Genomic DNA, 24,495 nt, shown 5'->3' with positions numbered 1-24,495 from the left:
AGCTCTCTCCCTGCTGTTGGGTGTCAGTAGCTTTCCTAAATTACTCCACTCAAACAAAGGCTTACATCTGGAACAACAGTTTTGTTGGTGTCATCAACAAGCACAAGTTACAAAAATTCTACTATTACAACCGGAGAATCATTAATGTGTGTTTGAATCACAATCCTGCATTTTCTAGCTTTTGATGGGAAGAAAAAAAATGGTAGAGGGACGGGGGTGGTGGGGGGTGGGGGAGGATTGTGGGGAATGATAGTAAATTTGATTCAAACACATTATATGTATGTATGAATATTGAATAAAATATTTGAAAATCTAAACTAACATTTTTGCACAAAATGTATTTATATTGTGAGAGAAGTTAAAACCATGTGGAGAATTAAAATACTTGATATCCAATATTATATGTTTTGGGAGGAAAGTTAAATTTCAGACTAAAGTGTTTTCAGACATATGCTGACTACAGACTCTGCACTATCCAGGTATCTATGGTAAAATTTCAGAATGACTTTTCAAATAATAGAATTAAATAGTATACCTCTTCAAAGGAAGTGTAAATAACTAAAAGAGTAGATATTTCCAGTTTTATTTTACAATAAAATTGTCTATAGTACCTTCAAATGCAGCCAGTGTGAAATCTTGGCGTTTGACATAGATCATCAACAATTAAAAAAAAATCATTGTTTTTTTACAGCAAGAAGTTATTTATTGTTCTAATTCCTAGTTAAAGCTAGATTTTGCTCTTTCCTCAGATGTGATAACAATCCCATTCCTTCCCTTGTAGTTCTTCTCACAAAATTATAATTACAAATTAAAACTAATTTTTATTCCTTATGAAAATTGCCAGTTGGTTTTATTAAATTTTGTTTAGTTGTCAGTATATTTTTATAACAGAATAGATCAAAAGAACAGTTATATTACACATCTTAATACAATTAAGCATAAAATTAAATTTTTATTGCAAGTTCATCACTTACTGAGAGTTAGCGCTGCTTTATTTAATTAGTTTAAGTATGTAAATGTTTCCAGAGAAACAAGATTCAGCAGTAATTGTACTTCTGGATTTTTAAAAATGATGCTAATTCTGAGGACATTTTTCACACTAGGAGATGAGGGTGGAAGGCCATTCCTGGCGAAGCTTCCTTTTTCTCACTGGATGATGACTTCCAAGAAGGGAGCCAGCAAATCTCTTTTAAAGAATAAGGGGAAGTAGAGGAAACATTAACTTCCCATTGTTACAGTTTTAGAAAAGATTTATTTTCTTTTAACTTTATGCACATATGCATATGTGTGTGGGTGGGTATGTGCACACAGAAGCCAGAAGTGTCAGATATCCCAGAGCTGGGGTCACAGACAACTTTAAACAACTTGATATGGGTTCTGGGACTTTGACATAAATCCTGTAGATTCAATTCATGCTCTTAACCACTGAACCACCTCTCCAGTTTGCCTCACTAATAGAAATATATACAATATAAACTGTCCATTATAACTATTTTAAGAGCACAGTTTAGTTCTAGAGAAGGCTTTTATACTATGCAACCATCACTACTTTCTGTCTCCAGAACTTTCCATCTTGCCATCTTGTTTAGTGTATCCATTAAACTCTAATTCTTTCTTCCCCATCTTATCCCCTAAAAACCACCATTGTGCTTTCTATCTTTGTGATCTGACAACTCTAGTCTCCTCACATTCATAGAATCATATAATAATGATTACTTTGTGAATAGCTCATTTCACTTCGCATGATGTCTTCCAGCATAATATAATCCATGGTGTAGCATGTGCCAAGGTTTCTTTCCATGTATGTATGTATGTATGTATATGATGTGCTAATATTTAGTCTTTAAAATATATACACAGATATATACATATATTATATGCATTATACACACACACACATTGTTAATCCATTGATGGACCATGTGTGGCTTCTACCTTTCAGCTACTGTGAATAATTTAACCTGTATTTACTAGAATAAATGGTATTTATAATATTCAACTCCACACTTCTGGTTCTTGTTTGATACCTACCTGAGTTTCCTTTAGTTCTTAGAGGGAAAAATTTTCAAAGTATCAAGCAAGTATGACTCCTGTTGTCTAAAAACAACTAATTAAAAATTTCAAACTCCTATTTTCTCGTATTTTCTATTCCTTGTTAAATGTTTATAAGTTACCTGTGGGGAGAAAAATTAAATGGCCTTGCCTTTTAGATGCTAGATTATAACCTAATGGGTAGTTGAGTAAAGCCCGCCATCTCCCAAATGATGGGAGAGTTTCGCAGAGTTAAGAAGTTCCCTGGCCAGCAACATTTGGTGTTCTAAGGGTCTTCTCACATTTCCAGGCCACCCAGAGCTATGTATTAAAACAAATAAACATTTATTAACTCATAGTTCTGCAGGCCAAAAGTCTTGGAAGGTTCAGCCGGTTAGTTCCTGTTTAAGGTCTTACGGAGCTGTGGCGGGGGAGCAAGTGAGACTGACAGTACCTGGAAGTTGGGTGAAATACTGTACTAGAAGACTGGAGTCCATTGCAGACACAGCCCAGATGTTCCCATTGCTTGCTGATGTCAGTAAGGGAACACTCTTTGATCCTAGAGGCTCCCTGCATTCTTTCAGCAAAGTTCTCTCAGTCTTCAAACTGGCAAAGGCACAGAGAGTCCTAACTGTGATTTAAATGTACAAGTTTTACTCTTTGCTATTGGCTGGAGAAAGTGTCCAGCTGAGCTTTTGGGGGCTTGTGTGCTTCCTTCAATCCCCTCCCCCAGATCTGTTTTTATCTTAAGATCAATTAGGCAATAAAACATAATAGAATCTTACGAATGATGGCTAATCACATTCTCAGGTATGTGGGATTGGAGCAGAAAGTCCTATCTACTGTCCTTTATGGTCTCCTTCCCTTTAACCAATTTTCATCCCTATGTAGTACGAAAAAGATCCATTCTAGATTCCCAAAGATACAAGAACACCAGCTTGAAGTTGAGAAATCAGCTAACTTGGTGGGTGATGTGGAACCGCTCCAACTTTGTGAGCACTGGAGTAGAACAATTAAAACCAATTTTTTTCAGACCGGGGTTACTGATGTTTTTCCTACTCACAAGCAAAACAGGATTGTGTACCACCAGATACACAGGTACACAAAGTTAAGTATACTGAGCAAACATTGACTGATAATAAATCATAGAGAAATATGTTTTAATACAATTCACTGGTACACATATACTACTTATTGAAGACAAAAGGAAACTTTTATACTGTGCTGGTTACTTTTTGTCAATTTGACACAAATTATAGTCACCTGAGAGGAGTGAACCTCATTTGAAGAACTGCCTAATTAATAAATTCAGTTAATTAATTAAAATAAATTAATTTAAAATTAATTAAAATAGATTAATTTTAACTTTTAATTAAATTTAATAATTAAAATGATTAAAGTTAATAACTTGTTTTTAGATGGCAGGTCTTTTTTAGAGCAACCTTCTGAAGAACTCCAATCATTAGATTGACCTGTGGGCAGGTCTGGGGGGACATTTTCTTAATTGCTATTTGATAGGGGAGGGCCTAGCCCATTGTGGTGGTGCCATCCCTGGGCATGTAGTTCCAGGTTGTATGAGAAAACAGGCTGAGGAAGCCATGAGGAGAAGGCCCACAGGGAACACTCCTCCATGGCCTCTGCTCCAGTTATTGATTGGAAGTTCCTTTCTTCAGCATCTGCTCCGGCTTGCCTTGGTGATGGACTGTGACATTAGTGTAAGTGTAAACCGGTTAAACTCTTTCTTCCCCAAAGGTGACTTGCATAGTGTTTTATCAAAGCAACAGGCATCGAACTGGAGCATGTGCCAACGAGATGGATGTATTCATGAAGTGTGTATACACATATATACACACATAAACATACAATTAGAGGATGTGTGTGGCTAAGGTAGGGAAAATAATTAATGATTGTTAATTGATATGGAACTTATTTGGATGTAATAAAAAATACTTTAGTAAATAATGGGAAATAGATGTCCAAGTGTATACAGAAGAAAATCTTTGAGTGGTACACTTTTTTTTTTTTTTTTGGAATCACATTTATTTTTATTTCCTAGCAAAGCTCCAGATATTTTTTGCATAATTAATGTTCCCATACACTGATTTTGTAGCTTTTTCTATTTATTTATTTATTTATTTATTTTTGGAGGTTGTCAAATGCTTTCTTAGCATGGAATGTGTATTGGATTTTTTTTGTTTGTATTCTTTTTTTTTCCTTTTTTTTTAAAAATTAGGTATTTTCCTCAATTATATTTTCAATGCTATCCAAAAAGGCCCCAATACACTCCCCCCCCCCCCAGTCCGCCACCCACCCACCCCCACCCCTTGGCCCTGGCATTCCCCTGTACTAGGACATATAAAGTTAGCAAGTCCAATGGGCCTCTCTTTCCAGTGATGGCCGACTAGGCCATCTTTTGATACAAATGAAGCTAGAGTCAAGAGCTCTGGGGTACTGGTTAGTTCATAATAATGTTCCACCTATGGGGTTGCAGTTCCCTTTAGCTCCTTGGGTACTTTCTCTAGCTCCTCCATTGGGGGCCCTGTGATCCATCCAATAGCTGACTGTGAGCATCCACTTCTGCGTTTGCTAGGCCCCAGCATTGTCTCACAAGAGACAGCTATATCTGGGTCCTTTCAGCAAAATCTTGCTAGTGTATGCAATGGTGTCAGCATTTGGAAGCTGATTATGGGATGGATCCCTGGATATGGCAGTCTTTAGATGGTCCATCCTTTCTTCACAGCTCCAAACTTTATCTCTGTAACTCTTTCCATGGGTGTTTTGTTCCCAATTCCAAGAAGGGGCAAGTGTCCACACTTTGGTCTTCGTTCTTCTTGAGTTTCATGTGTTTAACAAATTGTATCTTATATCTTGGATATCCTAAGTTTTTGGGCTAATATCCACTTATCAGTGAGTACATATTGTGTGAGGTCCTTTGTGAATATGTTACCTCACTCAGGATGATGCCCTCCAGGTCCATCCATTTGCCTAGGAATTTCATGAATTCATTACTTTTAATAGTTGAGTAGTACTCCATTGTGTAAATGTACCACATTTTCTGTATCCATTCCTCTGTTGGGGGCATCTGGGTTCTTTCCAGGTTCTGGCTATTATAAATAAGGCTGCTATGAACATAGTGGAGCATGTGTCCTCCTTACCGGTTGGAACATCTTCTGGATATATGCCCAGGAGAGGTATTGCTGGATCCTATGGTAGTATTATGTCCAATTTTCTGAGGAACCGCCAAACTGATTTCCAGAGTGGTTGTACCAGCTTGCAATCCCACCAAAAATGAAGGAGTGTTCCTCTTTCTCCACATCCTCGCCAGCATCTGCTGTCACCTGAATTTTTGATCTTAGCCATTCTGACTGGTGTGAGGTGGAATCTCAGGGTTGTTTTGATTTGCATTTCCCTGATGATTAAGGATGTTGAACATTTTTTTCAGGTGCTTCTCTGCCATTCGGTATTCCTCAGGTGAGAATTCTTTGTTCAGTTCTGAGCCCCATTTTTTAACGGGGTTATTTGATTTTTCTGGAGTCCACCTTCTTGAGTTCTTTATATATATTGGATATTAGTCCCCTATTTGATTTAGGATAGGTAAAGATCCTTTCCCAATCTGTTGGTGGTCTTTTTGTCTTATTGACGGTGTCTTTTGCCTTGCAGAAGCTTTGCAACTTTATGAGGTCCCATTTATCGATTCTCGATCCTACAGCACAAGCCTTTGCTGTTCTATTCAGGAATTTTTCCCCTGTACCCATATCTTCGAGGCTTTTCCCTACTTTCTCCTCTATAAGTTTCAGTGTCTCTGGTTTTATGTGGAGTTCCTTAATCCACTTAGATTTGACCTTAGTACAAGGAGATAGGAATGGATCAATTCGCATTCTTCTACATGATAACTGCCAGTTGTGCCAACACCATTTGTTGAAAATGCTGTCTTTTTTCCACTGGATGGTTTTTGCTCCCTTGTCAAAGATCAAGTGACCATAGGTATGTGGGTTGATCTCAGGGTCTTCAATTCTGTTCCATTGGTCTACTTGTCTGTCGTTATACCAGTACCATGCAGTTTTTATCACAATTGCTCTGTAGTACAGCTTTAGGTCAGGCATGGTGATTCCACCAGAGGTTCTTTTATCCTTGAGAAGAGTTTTTGCTATCCTAGGTTTTTTGTTGTTCGAGATGAATTTGCAGATTGCCCTTTCTAATTCGTTGAAGAATTGAGTTGGAATTTTGATGGGGATTGCATTGAATCTGTAGATTACTTTTGGTAAGATAGCCATTTTTATAATGTTGATCCTGCCAATCCATGAGCATGGGAGGTCTTTCCATCTTCTGAGATCTTCTTTAATTTCTTTCTTCAGGGACTTGAAGTTCTTGTCATACAGATCTTTCACTTCCTTAGTTAGAGTCACGCCAAGGTATTTTATATTGTTTGTGACTATTGAGAAGGGTGTTGTTTCCCTAATTTCCTTCTCTACCTGTTTATCCTTTGTGTACAGAAAGGCCATTGACTTGCTTGAGTTAATTTTATATCCAGCTACTTCACCGAAGCTATTTATCAGACTTAGGTGTTCTCTGGTGGAATTTTTAGGGTCAGTTATGTATACTATCATATCATCTGCAAAAAGCAATATTTTGACTTCTTCTTTTCCGATTTGTATCCCCTTGATCTCCTTTTGTTGTCTAATTGCTCTGGCTAGGACTTCAAGTACAATGTTGAATAGGTAGGGAGAGAGTGGGCAGCCTTGTCTAGTCCCTGATTTTAGTGGGATTTCTTCCAGTTTCTCACCATTTATTTTGATGTTGGCTACTGGTTTGCTGTATATTGCTTTTATCATGGTTAGGTATGGGCATTGAATTCCTGATCTTTCCAAGACTTTTATCATGAATGGGTGTTGGATCTTGTCAAATGCTTTTTCAGCATCTAACGAGATGATCATGTGGTTTTTGTCTTTGAGTTTGTTTATATAATGGATTACATTGATGGATTTTCGTATAATGAACCATCCTTACATCCCTGGGATGAAACCAACTTGGTCAGGATGGATGATTGTTTTGATGTGTTCTTGAATTCGGTTAGCAAGAACTTTATTGAGGATTTTTGCATCAATATTCATAAGGGAAATTGGTCTGAAGTTCTCTATCTTTGTTGGGTCTTTATGTGGTTTAGGTATCAGAGTAATTGTGGCTTCATAGAATGATTTGGGTAGAGTACCTTCTGATTCTATTTTGTGGAATAGTTTGTGAAGAACTGGGGTTAGATCTTCTTTGTAGGTTTGATAGAACTCTGCACTAAACCCATCTGGTCCTGGGCTTTTTTTGGTTGGGAGACTATTAATGACTGCTTCTATTTCTTTAGGGGATATGGGACTGTTTAGATCATTAACCTGATCTTGATTTAACTTTGGTACCTGGTATCTGTCTAGAAACTTGTCCATTTCATCCAGGTTCTCCAGTTTTGTTGAGTATAGCCTTTTGTAGAAGGATCTGATGGTGTTTTGGATTTCTTCAGGGTCTGTTGTTATGTCTCCCTTTTCATTTCTGGTTTTGTTAATTACAATACTTTCCCTATGCCCTCTAGTGAGTCTGGCTAAGGGTTTATCTATCTTGTTGATTTTCTCAAAGAACCAGCTCCTCGATTGGTTGATTCTTTGAATTGTTCTTCTTGTTTCCACTTGGTTGATTTCACCCCTGAGTTTGATTATTTCTTGCCGTCTACTCCTCTTGGGTGAATTTGCTTCCTTTCGTTCTAGAGCTTTTAGGTGTGTTGTCAAGCTGCTAATGTGTGCTCTCTCTAGTTTCTTTTTGGAGGCACTCAGAGCTATGAGTTTTCCTCCTAGAAATGCTTTCAGTGTGTCCCATAAGTTTGGGTATGTTGTGGCTTCATTTTCATTAAACTCCAAAAAGTCCTTAATTTCTTTCTTTATTCCTTCCTTGACCAAGTTATCATTGAGAAGAGTGTTGTTTAGTTTCCACGTCTGTGTTGGCTTTCTATTATTTATTTTGTTATTGAAGATCAGTCTTAGTCCATGGTGATCTGATAGGGTGCATGGGACAATTTCAATATTTTTGTATATATTGAGGCTTGTTTTGTGACCAATTATGTGGTCAATTTTGGAGAAGGTTCCGTGAGGTGCTGAGAAGAAGGTATATCCTTTCGTTTTAGGATAAAATGTTCTGTAGATATCTGTCAGATCCATTTGTTTCATAACCTCTGTTAGTTTCACTGTGTCCCTGTTTAGTTTCTGCTTCCATGATCTGTCCATTGGTGAAAGTGGTGTGTTGAAGTCTCCCACTATTATTGTGTGAGGTGCAATGTGTGCTTTGAGCTTTACTAAAGTATCTTTAATGAATGTGGCTGCCCTTGTATTTGGAGCATAGATATTCAGAATTGATAGTTCCTCTTGGAGGATTTTACCTTTGATGAGAATGAAGTGCCCTTCCTTGTCTTTTTTGATGACTTTGGGTTGGAAGTTGATTTTTTCAGATATTATAATGGCTACTCCAGCTTGTTTCTTCCTACCATTTGCTTGAAAAATTGTTTTCCAGCCTTTCATTCTGAGGTAGTGTCTATCTTTTTCTCTGAGATGAGTTTCCTGTAAGCAGCATAATGTTGGGTACTGTTTCTGTAGCCAGTCTGTTAGTCTATGTCTTTTTATTGGGGAGTTGAGTCCATTGATATTAAGAGATATTAGGGAGAAGTAATTGTTGCTTCCTTTTTTTTGTTGTTGTTAGAGTTGGTGTTCTGTTCTTGTGGCTGTCTTCTTTTAGGTTTGTTGAGGGATTACCTTCTTGCTTTTTCTAGGACGTGGTTCCCATCCTTGTCTTGGTTTTTTTCTGTTATTATCCTTTGAAGGGATGGATTCCTGGAAAGATAATGTGTGAATTTGGTTTTGTTGTGGAATACTTTGGTTTCCCCATCTATGGTAATTGAGAGTTTGGCTGGGTATAGTAGCCTGGGCTGGAAATTTTGTTCTCTTAGTTTCTGTATAACATCTGTCCAGGCCCTTCTGGCTTTCATAGTCTCTGGTGAAAAATCCAGTGTAATTCTGATAGGCTTGCCTTTATATGTTACTTGACCTTTTTCCCTTACTGCTTTTAGTATTCTATCTTTATTTAGTGCATTTGTTGTTCTGATTATTATGTGTCAGAAGGAATTTCTTTTCTGGTCCAGTCTATTTGGAGTTCTGTAAGCTTCTTGTATGTTCATGGGCATCTCTTTCTTTAGGTTTGGGAAGTTTTCTTCTATAATTTTGTTGAAGATATTTGCTGGTCCTTTGAGTTGAAAATCTTCATTCTCATCTACTCCTATTATCCATAGGTTTGGTCTTCTCATTTTGTCCTGGATTTCCTGGATGTTTTGAGTTAGGATCTTTTTGGATTTTGTATTTTCTTTGATTGTCGTGCCGATGTTCTCTATGGAGTCTTCTGCACCTGAGATTCTCTCTTCCATGTCTTGTATTCTGTTGCTGATGCTCGCATCTATGGTTCCAGATTCCTTTCCTAGGGTTTCTATCTCCAGCGTTGTCTCAATTTGGGTTTTCTTCATTGTCTCTACTTCCCTTTTTAGGTCTTGGATGGTTTTATTCAATTCCATCACCTGTTTGGTCTGGTTTTCCTGCAATTCTTTAAGGGATTTTTGTGCTTCCTCTTTAATGTCTTCTACCTGTTTAGCAGTGTTCTCCTGCAATTCTTTAAGGGATTTTTGTGCTTCCTCTTTAATGTCTTCTACCTGTTTAGCAGTGTTCTCCTGCAATTCTTTAAGGGATTTTTGTGCTTCCTCTTTAATATCTTCTACCTGTTTAGCAGTGTTCTCCTGTATTTCTTTAAGTGTGTTATTAAAGTCCGTCTTGATGTCCTCTACCATCATCATGAGATATGCTTTTAGATCCGGGTCTAGCTTCTCTGGTGTGTTGGGGTGCCCTGGATGGGGGGAAGTGGGAGTGCTGGGTTCTGATGATGGTGAGTGGTCTTGGTTTCTGTTAGTAAGATTATTACGTTTACCTTTCGCCATCTGGTAATCTCTGGGGTTATTTGTTATCGTTGTCACTGTTTAAAGATTGGAGCAGACGCTGTGTTCCACTCACCAGAAGTATTAAGATCCTGTGGCGGGTGTCATGGGTAGCTGGTAGGTGTCAGCTGACCCTGCGCCCTAGCTACCCTGGTGCTGGTCACCCCGGAGGAGGCTTGTGGCCCTACTCAGGCCGGTTTTCTGCTTCCCTAACTAATGCAGTCTCAAGTCCCGCGCGCAATTGGATTGGAGCAGAAGCTGTGGTTCCACTCACCAGAAGTCTTAAGATCCTGTGGCGGGTGGCGTGGGTAGCTGGCGAGAGTCAGCCGACCCTGCGCCCTAGCTACTCCGGTGCTGTTCAGACCGGATGAGGCTTGTGGCTCTACTCAGGCCGGTTTTCTGCCTCCCCAACCAAAGCAGTCTCAGGACCCGCACGTTGGACTGGAGCAGAAGCTGTGTTCCACTCACCAGAATTCTCAAGATCCTGTGGCGGGTGTCGTGGGTAGCTGGCGGGTGTCAGCCGACCACACGCCCCAGGCACCCCGGTGCTGGTCAGACAGGAAGAGGCCTGTGGCCCCACTCAGGCCGGCTTTCTGCTTCCCTAACTTAAGCAGTCTCAGGTCCAGCGCGATTGGATTGGAGCAGAAGGTGTGTTCCACCCACCAGAAGTCCCAAGATCATGTGGCGGGTGTCGTGGGTAGCTGGCGGGTGTCAGCCGACCCTGGGCCCTAGCTACCCCATTGCTGGTCAGACCGGAAGAGAGTGGTACACTTTTAAAAGTGAGATTTGGAAAATGTGAGTGATGTATAAATAAAGCTTATGAAAATAAAAACAAACAAACAAACAAACAAAAACCCAAGTGGGTAGACTAGGCAAGGGCAGCAAAATATGAGACTCAACTATTGCTCGGGTTCATGGTGACAATGAAAACACCAGGAGCGCACCTAAGCTACCCTGTTACCAAAGGCAAAGGAGACCCCAGGAGCACACCTGAGCTACTGGCATCGATGCCAGGGCATGGGGGAGCCTCCATAAGCTCTACTCTCACACAGCCCAACTCTCACACAGCTATGAATAGAAGGATGAGAGGCTGGCAGTGTTGGAGACAGCCGATGTGATATTTTGGGGGTGGAAACCTGAGTGAATGGAAAAAGCACAGAAACTGGGAATGCCTAAAGTGCCCCAAGAGAGAGCCCTTGCTTAGAATAACAGCTTTTCCACGGCTCTCCCTAATAACTTCCAACTAGACACTTTTGTATCACTGTGTCACTGTGACTACCAGCACATGTCATTTTGTAAACAGTATCCTAAGTCACCACTATTCTTTATTGATCGTCTGTTCACCAAATGCAAACAAATTCGCGCGCGCGTGCGCACACACACACACTTAATTTATGAAATTGGAGTCTATCTGAAAATGAGATGCAGTCAGTCACCTCAGTGGCAAGTCAGCTTGTTGTCACTGTATGTTATCACTTCAGGCCAATGTGAAAGGCAAGTTCCGCAAGGCTTCTTGTGACAGACAACAGTGAATGGGATGTTTTCCCCTCCTGCCTGCTGTTCTGCTGTCCTCAGTGATGGTACTCTGCTCTGGACTCTCACTTTTGCAGCATGGTGGAAAATTATCTTTCTGGAGAGCTCATTGCTATTAAGCATTGTTTGCTGAACCATGGCCTCTCTCATATGATTTGTATAGCTTAGTTTGCCAAAGAAACTAGCAATGCCTCCTATATTCCCCTGATCTTTAAAATGACTCCCCTCTGTCATTCATTCTGACAAAACTGCTTCTTCACTCCTTTTTTCAAAACGAGGTTGTAGCACTAGAACTATGCTCACTGTTAGAGCATATACACAGGGTGTCAGAGGCCCTGGATTCCATCTTCAGCACTGTAGCAATCAAGTATAGCTTGCTCTGTATGATCTATGTTCCTGTGAATGAGAGTCACAGGGAGAGAGTGTCATGAGAATGGCTCTGGAATGTTTACATGCATGCTAGATCCAGGAACATGTCATTACATGGAGTAAGGAGCTCATGGACTGTTATCATCTGGCTTGGGAGTTCCCTTCCTTGTTCAAGGTAACCTTTGCTCCTCTCAAGGTATAACATGACATCTGGCCAACCTACAGGTTCTTCTGTCCCTTCTGGCAAAGGAATGGAGTCCTGCAGGGTGGATGGGGTCCTTTAAATCACCTCCCTGTGTTGCCATGGGGCGATGCCTCCACTGAAGCCAGGCCTACTGTACTTCTATATGTAAGAAGAGTACTATTTTGTCCCATGCCCATGAATTATGACTTCCCTGATGACCCTAGCCTGCAAATCATGTGTTATGGTAGTGACATCATAGAAAAACTCTTCCGAGGGCACAACTAAAACTTTTTGTTATCACTTGGGTGGAAACAGATGCCATCTGCTTGACCTTATTTCTCTAAAGATTCTAAAGACCGTATGCTCCAGTTATGAAGTTAATGCCAAACTTCTGAGAACTAAAAACCAAGATACAATAGTATTAATTTATAATATTGATAAGCAAAATAAAATTACTTATAATCCATCCACTAAAGCAATCTGTGGTAAAATTTTAGGAGTAATGTGTTTACAGATGTTCTTTTTTGTTTTTAAATATACCTTATTTTATTCAAAAGAACAACAGACATATATATGCTAACTTATACAATGTATGAATGAAAGAAAGAAAGAAAGATATCAAACAGAAGATTGGATGTTAGGTATGTGTGTTAACAACACAGCAAGGAAACATACATATATACATTATATATATGTTTATACACACAGACATATATATATATATTTATGCTAACTTGCATAATGTATGAATGCCTACATACATATATATTTATGTAGGTAACTACATTTATCTATTTTATGCTAAATGTGAGTTTGTATGGATATATTTGGTGCTTACTCATGGTCATATTAAACACTCTAGCCTCTTCCTCTTGTTTGTCTGCAACCTCCCACTCGAACAGCAAGAATCCTGTCTCACATTGTCTGCCACCCACTTACTCAGTGGTTAGTTCCACTGTACATATATAGCAGAGTGGGAATTGTTGGCCTGTACTCTCCTGGAAACAACATTAAGTAGAGCATAGTCGTTCTAGGAAGCATATTTTATATTTGGTTTTATTTTATACCCTCATTTTTAAACTTACCTAGCACTGTTAGTGCCCCTTCCTTTGGGTGATCCTATGGCCACTTGTAAAGCCATGAGATTCTATTCTACCCAATGGCCAAACAGCAGGCTCCTACACAGGAGAGGAATTTTTACACAACAGGAAAACAGTGGTCTCAGAGGTGGCATAAATGGTTTCAAACAATACTGACTTTCTTCCTAACCCTCTATTCCTGAATTAAAAATAAAATGAGCTGCAACTATTTCCTGGAGCCTGTTAAATTTAGAGAGCACAATTTTAGAGGGGATAAGTGTTAGCTAGGGTGAACAGTGGAAAAAACTCTCTCCGAATATCTAGCAGAACTTGTTTACCAAGCTTCAGTGGAAAACCTTGGGAAGGAGAAGACAGTGAATCTTGAATCTTGGGGTGGGAAGAAGAAGCAGACAGCCATACTGGTGCAGGGGTTAGAGGTCACAAATGATAAGGGCTGCTTCTGTTTTTGACTAGGACTGGAGAAAAAGTCCTCATGGCTTGAACAAAACTCTGGAATAAAGTACCCTTGAGCTGGTGCAATTAAAGGCTCAAAGTAAGCTCACTGTGGGAGAAAGCTTGTATCAGCTCAACTAGATGCCATTCTTGGCAGAACTGTAAAGTATAATAGAGGGGCTGGAAAGGTGGATTGGCAGTTAAAAGCAATACTGTTCTTGCACAGGACTGGGGTTTAGTTCCCAAAACATGTCACGGAGCTCAACAGTGCCCATAACTCCAGCTGTAGGGGCGTCCTGCGCCTCTGGCCTCTGAGTCACCTACACCCTTGTGCACAGGTCCATTTGCAAACACATACACATAATTAAAAATAAAAGAAATCTTTTGGGAAAATAAAGCTAGAATAGAGTAATGAATGATACAAGAAAACTATAGGCTGACCATATTTACAAACAGTACCAATGGGCCGTTCATAGATGCTTATGAAAAACTTATGTAAAAAATTGATTTTATTTATAAAGATTATATTAGTTACCATTCACGTGGATGACAAAATACACGAAACAAGAGACAAAGAACGAAATGTTTACTTTGGCTCCCAGTTTGAGGGTAAAGTCTATCACGGTGGAGAGGGCAGGGCAGCTGGAGCATAAGGTGGCTTGTCATATTGCATCTGTCGCAGGGAGCAGAGAGTGATATATACTGGTGCTTGTTTTCTCTTATCCTTTATAGCCAGTCTGGTACCCCAGCCTGTGGAATGGTATTGCTCATCTAGATTAACTCAAAGTGACCAGAGATTGAAACCCCAGAAACCATAAGCCAAAATAGACCTTTCCTCCTTTGAAGTTGGTGTTGGTTATCTGGGGTGTTTGTTATCATGAGAGGGTTCTGACTAACAAATATGATTAGTAACCAATAGACCACTTTGGCCATTTTCTCTAAAACAGAGTGTCCCTAAAAACCTCCCTCATGATGCTTTGGCATTTGATCAAAATAAAAGCAATCCCCACATTCCGTGCCCTCCATTCATGTTTCTTCTCCCTTCTTCCAATGGTTCTGTTGAAACAGGCAGGATGAGGCAGAAATGGGTAACTTCACAGACTTCACTTTTTTTTTTTCTGGTGCTTAGTTCAGGTGCTCAAGGCTCACTACTGTACTGTGAATATGATTTCTCCTTGTTGGGAGACGATTCCACCAGAGAACACATGGACAATCTTTAGCTGAATACCAAGTCTGTATTATTGGTAGGCAGCTGCACAGGAGTTTTCCCAAATCATGTAAGCCCAGAGCTTCATTGGTTTTTGTCTTTTATGCACAATATCCTGATGAGCACACTTTCATTAGCAAGAAGTGAAATTACAGAAGCCAAAAAGTAAGGTTAGTCCAGAATGGTGCCTCCAACGTGGAACCAGTTGTGTTAAGGTCTTGGGGCCCGCTACACTCCCTCAGACTTATGAAGGAGTTCAATCTCCAACTTCGTGTTTATAGTATTAAAAAGATAGAAACTTAATCCCACTATGGTGTTTATCATTGGGGGCCCTAGAAATGATTAGATTTGATTAGGTTGTTAGAGTGGAGCTCTGAGGATTGTATACCAATGGCTGTAACTGAGAGACTGCGCTCTCTCTCTCTCTCTCTCTCCCAGTGTGGGTGTGTGTTTGTGTGTGTGTGTGTGTGTGTGTGTGTGTGCTCCTGCCATGGTATGATGAAGCACGTAGGATAGGAAGGACCCTGTGAATGCTTTTTTTGTGTGGTTTGGCCCTTGGACTTCTAGCACTATGAGCTAAAATAAATCTCTCTCCTTTATAAAGTAGTCTGCCGTGGCATTTTCTTATAGTAGCGAAAAGATGTCTAATATACTCATTCAGTGGTACTCCAGCATCAGGAAAGGGATAGATTTTACATGTGTGTATTCTATTATATGGGGGAAAGTTTCCTATCTGGAAGAACCTGGATTTAAGTGTATAGGCTATACACACAATATAGGTTAATATATGCAATTAATTAATATTAATTGCCAAGTTGACAAGATCTATAGTCATCTGGAAGACAAATCTCTGGGCATCATTATGAGGAATTATCAGACCAGGTTAACAGAGATGAGAAGACACAGTTTAACTGTGGGTGACACCATCTGTGTTGGCTAAAGAGGAGAAAGTACAAGAGGAGCAGTGTTCTACACTCTCTGTGTACAGACTTTGGATGCGATGCAAGCAGCTGCTTAAGCTCCTGCTGCCATGACCTCCCTGCTCTGATGGACTGCACCTTTGAGTTGTGAGCTGAAACAAACATGTTCTTCCTTCTTTGCTCTTGTCAGGTGTTCTGTCATGGCAACAAAACAATAATGAAAGATCGCGGCAAAGACAGGTTCTCTGAAGAGTTATCTTAGAATATAACAATAAGTATAAACATATAAAAGCATAAATGAATTTTAGACAGATGAGTATAACTAGATTTAAATTTCTTTTCTTTTGAGACAGGGTCTACCCTGCAGCTCTGGCTGTCCTGGAACTTGCTTGGTAGACCATGCTGGCCTCGAACTCAGGCCTCGAATACACCTGCCTTTGTGCCTGCCATTGAGTGCTGAGATTAGAGTTGTGCACCATCATGAATGGCAAGATTTACATTTTTTTAAATTAAAAAAAAAATTAGATTGTAGAGATGGCTCAGTGGTGAGGAGTATGTATAGCTTTTGCAGAGGACCCGAGTTTGAATCACAGCACCCACCTCAGGTAGATCAAGGCTACCTGCAGCTCCAGCTGCAGAGGCTCTGATACCTTCTGATCTCTGCAGGCCTGTAGGCATGTGCAAGAATCTCTACATAGAGACATACATAAACAAGATAAAAATAATTGCTTTTAAGATGCACTGTTTGGTTTTTTTTTTTTTGAGACTTTAATTTGTGAGTATGTATTTGTATCATTTCCACCCTCCTGTTTCAACTCTTCCCCTGTCCTTCCAACCACCTCCTCTCAAATTCACGCCCTAAGGATGGGTCCTTAGAAGAGGAAACAGGATCAAGTTCAGAGCACAAATATATCTGTTATCTAATGAGAATCCCTTTGGTGGTTTGCAGACAGATATAATCTTGTACCACCACACAGAAGGGAGGGCGAGGGAGGCAAATGATGAGGAATTATGTTACTTCTCACTTCAGAGGAATCAGAGAACTTTTAAGATACCAGGAAACAGGAACTTTACAATAATCTTATGCTGGTGTAGAAGAGGGTGGGAGAGTTAGGACAGGGGAGACGATGATTCAGGACCATTGAGGTCAACAGAAGAGAGTATTGATGTGCTACTATGTGATTAATTGATGTCACAAGCTACTTGCTAACCACAGATCTTGTAATTAGTCTCTGTCCGTGGACTCTTGCACAGAGCTGTCTACATCTCTGAGTTCTCTCTAGGCTCCTGATAGATTATCAGCATTCTGTAGCCATGGTGATGGTGAGCGGTCAGGGGATGGCAGAGAAGGTCCTTCCTTTGGCTTAACAGATGGTTTGCAAATTGGAATTGAAAGATGACCCACTATTTGCTGGCATGTCCTTTGTCCCACCTCTAAACGTTCACTACTTATTGTGCTTCAGGAATAGTGCAGGGGCACCTCTGCCTAACTATCCAAGGTCTGATGCCATGTAGATTGCACTGGCCTTGACCTGGGACACTAAGGTGCTATCTCATTTTTATTCAGAATCTGATCTCCTTTGGGGATCTGAGACAGTTCTGGGAATTATGTTCTAACTGGCTGAATATCCTGTGGTGCTTACCCAGATATCTTAAACGCATTCATAAAATTATTAGTTCCAAGGGATCAGATGCTGGCTGCAAGTTTGTGAATCACTTTAATGATATAAAAACAGGCTCCTTTGGTGCAATATGTTCAGGGTCTTTAATACATGGATATCCATTGGGGAAAAACAAGAAGATGGTATAGTATTTGATGTCTCATAAATTTTTAAAACACTATTTCTTAACAGAGCATTTTTATAATTATTTCTCATATAAATCTTATAAATAATTTTCCAGACAACACTTTTGCAAGGAGTATCATCTGTGATGTATTATTTTACAGAAATTAAAATTCCATAAAATAGCTTTTTGAGTTTCTATCAATCCCTGTCAGAGCTGAACTATTTTTTTCAAAGTGAAATTATTACTTGAGATTCATTAATGAGACTATATTAGCCAAATTACATCTCTGGGACAATGGAGACAGTTTGTCATCTCCCAATCTAAACTTCTAGTGTTACCTTTGAGAATTCATATCTAATCCACTACAAGAAAACAATTTTTTTCCCAGTAGAGGATTAAGATTGCTTTGTTTTATAGTTTTCCTCGTTTCAATAAAAAGCAAATCACTCAAAGAAAAATGGCATGCTGACCAAGTCTTATGCTAAGCCTTAGAAATGAATTCTGTAATGAGTTGGTAGATGGAATAGTAATTTTCCAAAGAATAATGCTTTGATGCAGATGTCTCTTCTGGGCAAATAGAGGAATAGCTCAGATGAGTATTATTCTTGTTTGAGAAGGAGCTTTACAAAAGAGGGCCTTTGAGTGTGAAGTTCAGATGGGGATAGGAGCATACTTGAGCTCTTTCTGTTAGGAAAACATGCAGTGTATTTTGATCATATTCCCCCACTTGCCAACTCCTTCCGCGTCCACACGACCTCCTTGCACACCCAACTTTGTCCTCATACAGGCCTGTGAAGTCGATGGGATCACGGGTTTCTAGCGATTTGTGATTTATGGCCCTAGTACTTGTGACTGTAGACCGTAAATTTGCAAAATCTGAGTAATGATTACGTGAAAAAGGAATTTATTTTCCAGTAGACAGAGAAATAAAAAGCCCCTCTGCCTCTGCCCCTGGCCATGCCTGAGTGTGTGTGTGTGTGTGTGTGTGTGTGTGTGTGTGTGTGTGTGTGATTTTTGTGAATGTGACGGTACTTGTCACTGTGTTTGCAAAGGGAGACAAGGGCAGGATGTTTGATGTCCTTTTCTAGCACTCCCAGCCTTGTTCCCCAGTGAACCTGAAGTTGGCCATTTCAGCTAGGCTGGCCAGCCATTGAGCTCTCGGAATCCACCAGGCTCCCCTCAATGCTGGGTTTACAGGCATGTGCTGCTCTGTATTGTTTGTGGGTGCTACTGGGGATTCCAAATTAGGTCCTCAAGCATTTTCTGATATATAAGAGGGGTAATGTTTGTGAACCAAAATTGTGAGAAGTAGGACTATGTTCCCTTTAGCTATCAACATAGAATATCATAGAGAAAAAAATATGGTAAGAATTTTTCTTTTTAATGCAAGACTCTGTCATCTGTTACATAGGGAAAATAATACCAATTTAATAAAATTTTGACAAGAGGAATTTGAAAATTTAATTCATATTAGTTAATGTCCTTCTCTGTCTCATAAACATGTACTCACATATTGTTCTTTGTTTGATTTATCCCCTCTAGTGCCATCTCTGGTCCTCTCCTCTCTCCTTTCTCGCCAATTTTCCTTTCCCTTCCCTATTTGTTTCTCTTCTACTTTAAAGTCATTGACTTTCTCCCTCCTCTCTCTCTCTTTTTCTTTAGATTCCATACGTGATAGAAATTGCAATTTTTTAATTTCCATCTGTGCTTAGATTATTGGACTTAACATGGGGATCTCAGGTTCTGTCCATTTTTGTGCAAAGGACACAATTTCATTACTCTTTGTGTCTAAATAAAACTTTATTGTGTCTAAACATTGTGTTTTGTTAATCTAGCCACCTGCTGATAACACCTAGGCTCCTTTTACAACATGGCTTTTGTGATTAGAGACACAGTAGGTAGATTTTTCAGGTATCTCTGTGGTATGCTGACTTGAATTCTTGGACATATAGCCAGGCCATATGGTCATTAGATTTTTAGTTTATTGATGGGGCTTCATGTTGATTTCTATATAGGGTGCTCTAATCTATGTTTCCACCCTAGTTACTAGCAGTGGCTAGTAACCTTTTTCTCCTACAACCTAACTAGCACTAAAAACAACATCACCCATTGTTGTTTTGATTGCCATGTTTCTGATGACACCTGTTGGCTATTTGCCTTTCTTTTGAAGTGTCCACTCAGATCATTTGCCTACTTCCTGGTTGGATTATTTGTTATTTTATGAACTTCTTTAGCTCTTTATACTTTATGGATACCAATCAGATGAGTAACTGCAGCTCTTGTTCCCCATATCGTAGGTTGTGTCTTCTCTTTCTTGACCTTTTCTTTCTTTGCTGAGTGGAACTTTTTAATTTGATATAATTCCAATGATTAATTCATGCTTTCACTTCTTGAGGTATTAGGCTCTGAGTCAGGAAATACTTGCATGTGCTACTGTAGGCTTAGATTTTCAAAACCTACTTTAATAAGGGTTCTCAAATGCTTCGATCCCCCCTCCTCCTCCCCCACCCTAAGGACAAGGGGATGTAGACCTGCTTTGAAGTACTTCTTTGATGCAATTCCAATCTCTGCTGTCAACATTCCAGTTCGATAGTGTCAGGAACAATCCAGATCAAAAGTGTCACCAAACATGAATCAGCAATGGTAGACGATCCAACAGAAACTGCCAGGCCTCTGCCAAATCAGCAGAAATGACCAGGAGCAGCTGGAATGCCAAGAGTTCTTTGCTGTGCCTCTCTCAACAAAGTGAAGATCAGTGAAGATGTGAGACCAAAGAAAAGCTGCACAGATAGCACCACATCATTGTCCACTGAGTCCCACTTATATCTCTCCAACATCACATGGCTTCCCTCTGGTCTTGCTTCAGGAAAATATCACCTGAGTCTGACACAGCAAAGCACCACGGAAGTCTGTGTCACATGACACAATCAGAGACTTCCACTTCATGCTACTATCTAGATGTGTTGCCTTTAGTTTCAGGTCTTTAAATTAAGGTCTTTGATCTTCTCTGAGTTGATTCATTTTATAGGGTGAGAGGCAGGCAGCTGCATTACGTGCTCCTAGGCACCAAGACAACACTAGAGGTATCACAATGCCTGATTTCAAAATACACTGCAGAGTGTTAGTAACAGAGACAGTATACATCAGCATAAAACCAGACACATAGATCAGTGGCACAGAAGAAACCTACTCATCACGACCACCAGGTTCTACAGAAAGGTGCTCAGAACATGGAACTCAAAAACCCAGGTCCTTTGCAAGAGCAGCAAGTGCTCTTAACTACTGGGTCATTTCTCCGGCCCCATCTAAAATTTAAAAGTATATAGGTGCTAAAATCTTTAACTCCCAAAAGTAAGATTTGAGTTTCAAGATATGACAGATTTCAACTTAGGGTAACCATCAAGACCAGGGAAATTAAAATCAGTAAAGTATTACAATCTAATCATCAGACACTATTCACAAAACGTCCTTAAAATAACTATCCAGTCCGAAGTTAAAGGTTGCCTTTAGCATCACATCTCATTGGCTTCATTTCACTTGGCATAATCTTAAAACATTCCATTAACATTTACAGTATTATTATTTGTAAAGTTGCAAGTCTATGTTTTATAGTATACATATGAATTTGGTTTTGCCTAACAGTTCCTCATGAATAATTGCAGATTATATGTCTTTTTAAAAAAGATTTATTCATTTTTTTATTTTATGTGTATGGGTACTTTGCCTACACATATATCAGTGCACAATATTCATGCCTGGTACACATGGAGGCCAGAAGAGGACATTGCATCCTATGGGAAAGGAGTTATGGATAGATGTGAGCTGCCAGGTAGGTCCTGGAAATAAAATCCATATTTTCTGGAAGAACGTTCAGTGCTCTTAAATGCTGAGCCATTTCTCTAGCCGTAGACTATATGTCTTTTTCAGAACCATCAGAGATGCAATTATGTCTTCTCTCATTGCATCCTATCAAATGCTGCTAATTCTGATCTGTCTCATGCTGTTAATATTCATATTCATTACAATTCAGTATCAGTTGAGCTTCCCCACAATCTAATTTCTCTGTCCTTTCATTTACAAACATTTTTGTGAAGAGATTCTGTGAATCTAAAACAACTCCTCATCAGACTTTTAAGTTTATTTGTGTCTTTATGGCTGTTTCCTCGGGGTTTTCTAGGTCAATGCATTATAACCAGTTATTGCCATGATGCATTTTGATGATCTAATTGTTCCAACTGTGGCCAGAGAGAGGCTCCTCAAATTACTTCTGTGCTTTTGAAACACTCTCATTCATTCTGGGAAGCATTTCTTGTTTTCTTCCACAGCAAGATTCTCCAGGGGCATCTTCTGTTTACCCTGCTCCATCCGCTTTTCCAAGGAGTTCTCTTAGGAGAGAGTGGCATTGAGTTCTGAGTGTTCATGTGGCTATTGCTGTCAGAATTGCAACCTTAGTAGACAGAGAATATATATATATGCGTGTGCTCATACAAGTCCATATGTGTACATGTTAGTACATTTACTTGTTTTTGAGTGAAAATTACACACACACACACACACACACACACACACACATACACACACACACACACACTGGTATATGCAGAGACTTCCAAGTCCAATATCCCAGAGTTCATTTCAGTTGTTTCTGTTTTAATTTTTGCATCTCCCTTGTTGAAAGGTTGGATGCATTAATAAGCACAGGTTTAAATATATCTTCCTAAATGTCTCTAACCTCTCATCACGGTTGATACTTTCTCCCACCTCAGGCTCTGACTGCTGTCACCATGTCCTTCCTACATCTCCTTGTTCTCCTTAGGCTCTGACACTAGCTGTGGGTCACTGTGGCTCTTGTGACTTTGCTGGTCTGAACATTTACCTCACTCTGTCCTCCCTGGATATTTTTTACTGTTGAATTAATGTGTGAGGGGAGGAAGGGAAGAGAAAAGGAGGAAATGGGAAGAGGATGACTCTAGAGGTGGACTGTGAAGGATTTGAGAGTACCATAGGCCTTGGAGATTGTGTCGTTTTGAACATTCCTGGTTATGGTATTTTTGTATTATGTATTTATCGTCATTGCTTGCTTTTGAATATGTCAAAGAAGATGAGAGTTGCATATACCTGTTACATAACGCCAGTTACCAGGGAGGTACCCAAAAGAGTTGCCAAGCCAGGCTCCTGTCTTTATGTCTGCATTGAAAAGTGCCTTGATTTTCTTAAGAAAGCAGGATATTTTCAAGTAATTGTAGCTCTCACTTCACAACTGGTCAAAATACAGAGAGGAAGCAACCAAGAGCTTGGGTTGCCCAACTCCTATAGGAGCCTCTACAATGCCACCTATACCTATAGGCTCAAGAAAAAATTTCAAAAGAAGGGGAGAAAATATTTAAGAGCTAGAAGACCAGGATATCTTCTAGACTTGACAGGGGAAGCTTCACCAAGAAATTGCAACAGAATGGTTACCGGAATAAGACAGGCATAATGATAACACCAGCTGACATGCTAAGATGAATGGGGGAAGTTCACAAGAAAAAATACAAATATATGTGTGTATGATAATAATAGTTAAAGAAGAGATTATGTATTTGAGAGGGAGTGGGGGTAGAAGAGTAGTGAGGAGAGGAAGAGAGGGCTTGAAATGATATAGAGACAGTGCTTACATAGAAATTCTCAGAAAACATTAAAAAATTAATTGAGAAAAGAAGCAGCAACTTGCACAATTTTAATTCAAAAGATAAATGTATTATAGAGATAGTCTCATGTCCTTTCCTGTTTTGGATTTGCAGAATAATTTCTTTTATACCCAGTGTATTTAAGAGTCTATACAATGATGCAAAATGTATGACAAGAGTCATCAGAAATTGTGACGATTTTCTGTTTACAGTTCTCCAGTCACATGGCACTTGCTTTCACATTTATTTTCATATATGAGTAAATGTGCATGTAATTGAGCTCTTTAGATGCTAATGTGAATTGACAGTCACATTGGGTCTTACTCTACAAGGCCCTTTACTCTACTGAATTATATTTTAAGGAGTTATATTTTGAAAAAAAGTTTATCTAAATCCATTGCGTGTGTGTGTGTGTGTGTGTGTGTGTGTGTGTGTGTGTGTGTGTGTGTGTGTGTAAACACCCATGTATACTGGGGATCAAACCAGGCTCTCACGTGTATTAGGCCAGTCCTCTGTTGCTGAGCCTCACCCTGAGTCCATTTGTCTCAGTGATATCCTCTGTTATTATCCAGTTGCTTCCTGTTAGTTGGCAGCTCCTGTGGAAATTGTGATATGGAAAGACAAACACTAAGCTTTGCTTGTGCTTGTGCACCTTAGAGTTTTTGTTGGAGAACATACAGATATAATATTGTATATAAAGAAAAGAATATGGCCATTTATCTGCACAGAAACTAACAGAGATGAATCTAAATTCAAGGATTTACTCCTGCCAAAGAAATGAATATCATTTCTTTCAAAAAAGGCAAATTAGATGAGAAATCCAATTAGTTTTCCCAACCCGGCCTTCTTGCCTTCTGTCACCTTATCAGAGGTGCTGTTGTGCCACTGTGGCCTTGGTTTGACAGGGTCTGCCAAGTGAGAGGCAGGCCTGGATAGCCAATTTTTAAATTAAAATATGAAATGAACCTGTATTTATAATGTGTTTTCAAAGCATTTGCCTAACATATTTCCTTCTTATATCATATTCAATTTTCAATTCAGAATCTTCAGTTTTGTAGAGATGCCCCTCTTTGTTTACTTATCATAATTCACTGAGAACATATTCCTGGTGTTCTTGAATTTTCTTTATAAGCAGTTGGATGGTAACACAGATTTGTATCATGGCTCCTTTGGAAACTGTGCTCTTTCTACTTTTGCTTCCTGTATTCCATGTCTCAGTTCTTTTGTGCTTTTCCTTCCTCGTCCATCTCAGTTTTG

Source organism: Mus caroli, unplaced genomic scaffold (genome assembly GCF_978045245.1).
Source record: "Mus caroli unplaced genomic scaffold, Mus_caroli_1 scaffold_11, whole genome shotgun sequence".
NCBI lineage: Eukaryota > Metazoa > Chordata > Mammalia > Rodentia > Muridae > Mus > Mus caroli.
Note: the sequence above shows the minus strand (reverse complement) of the source record.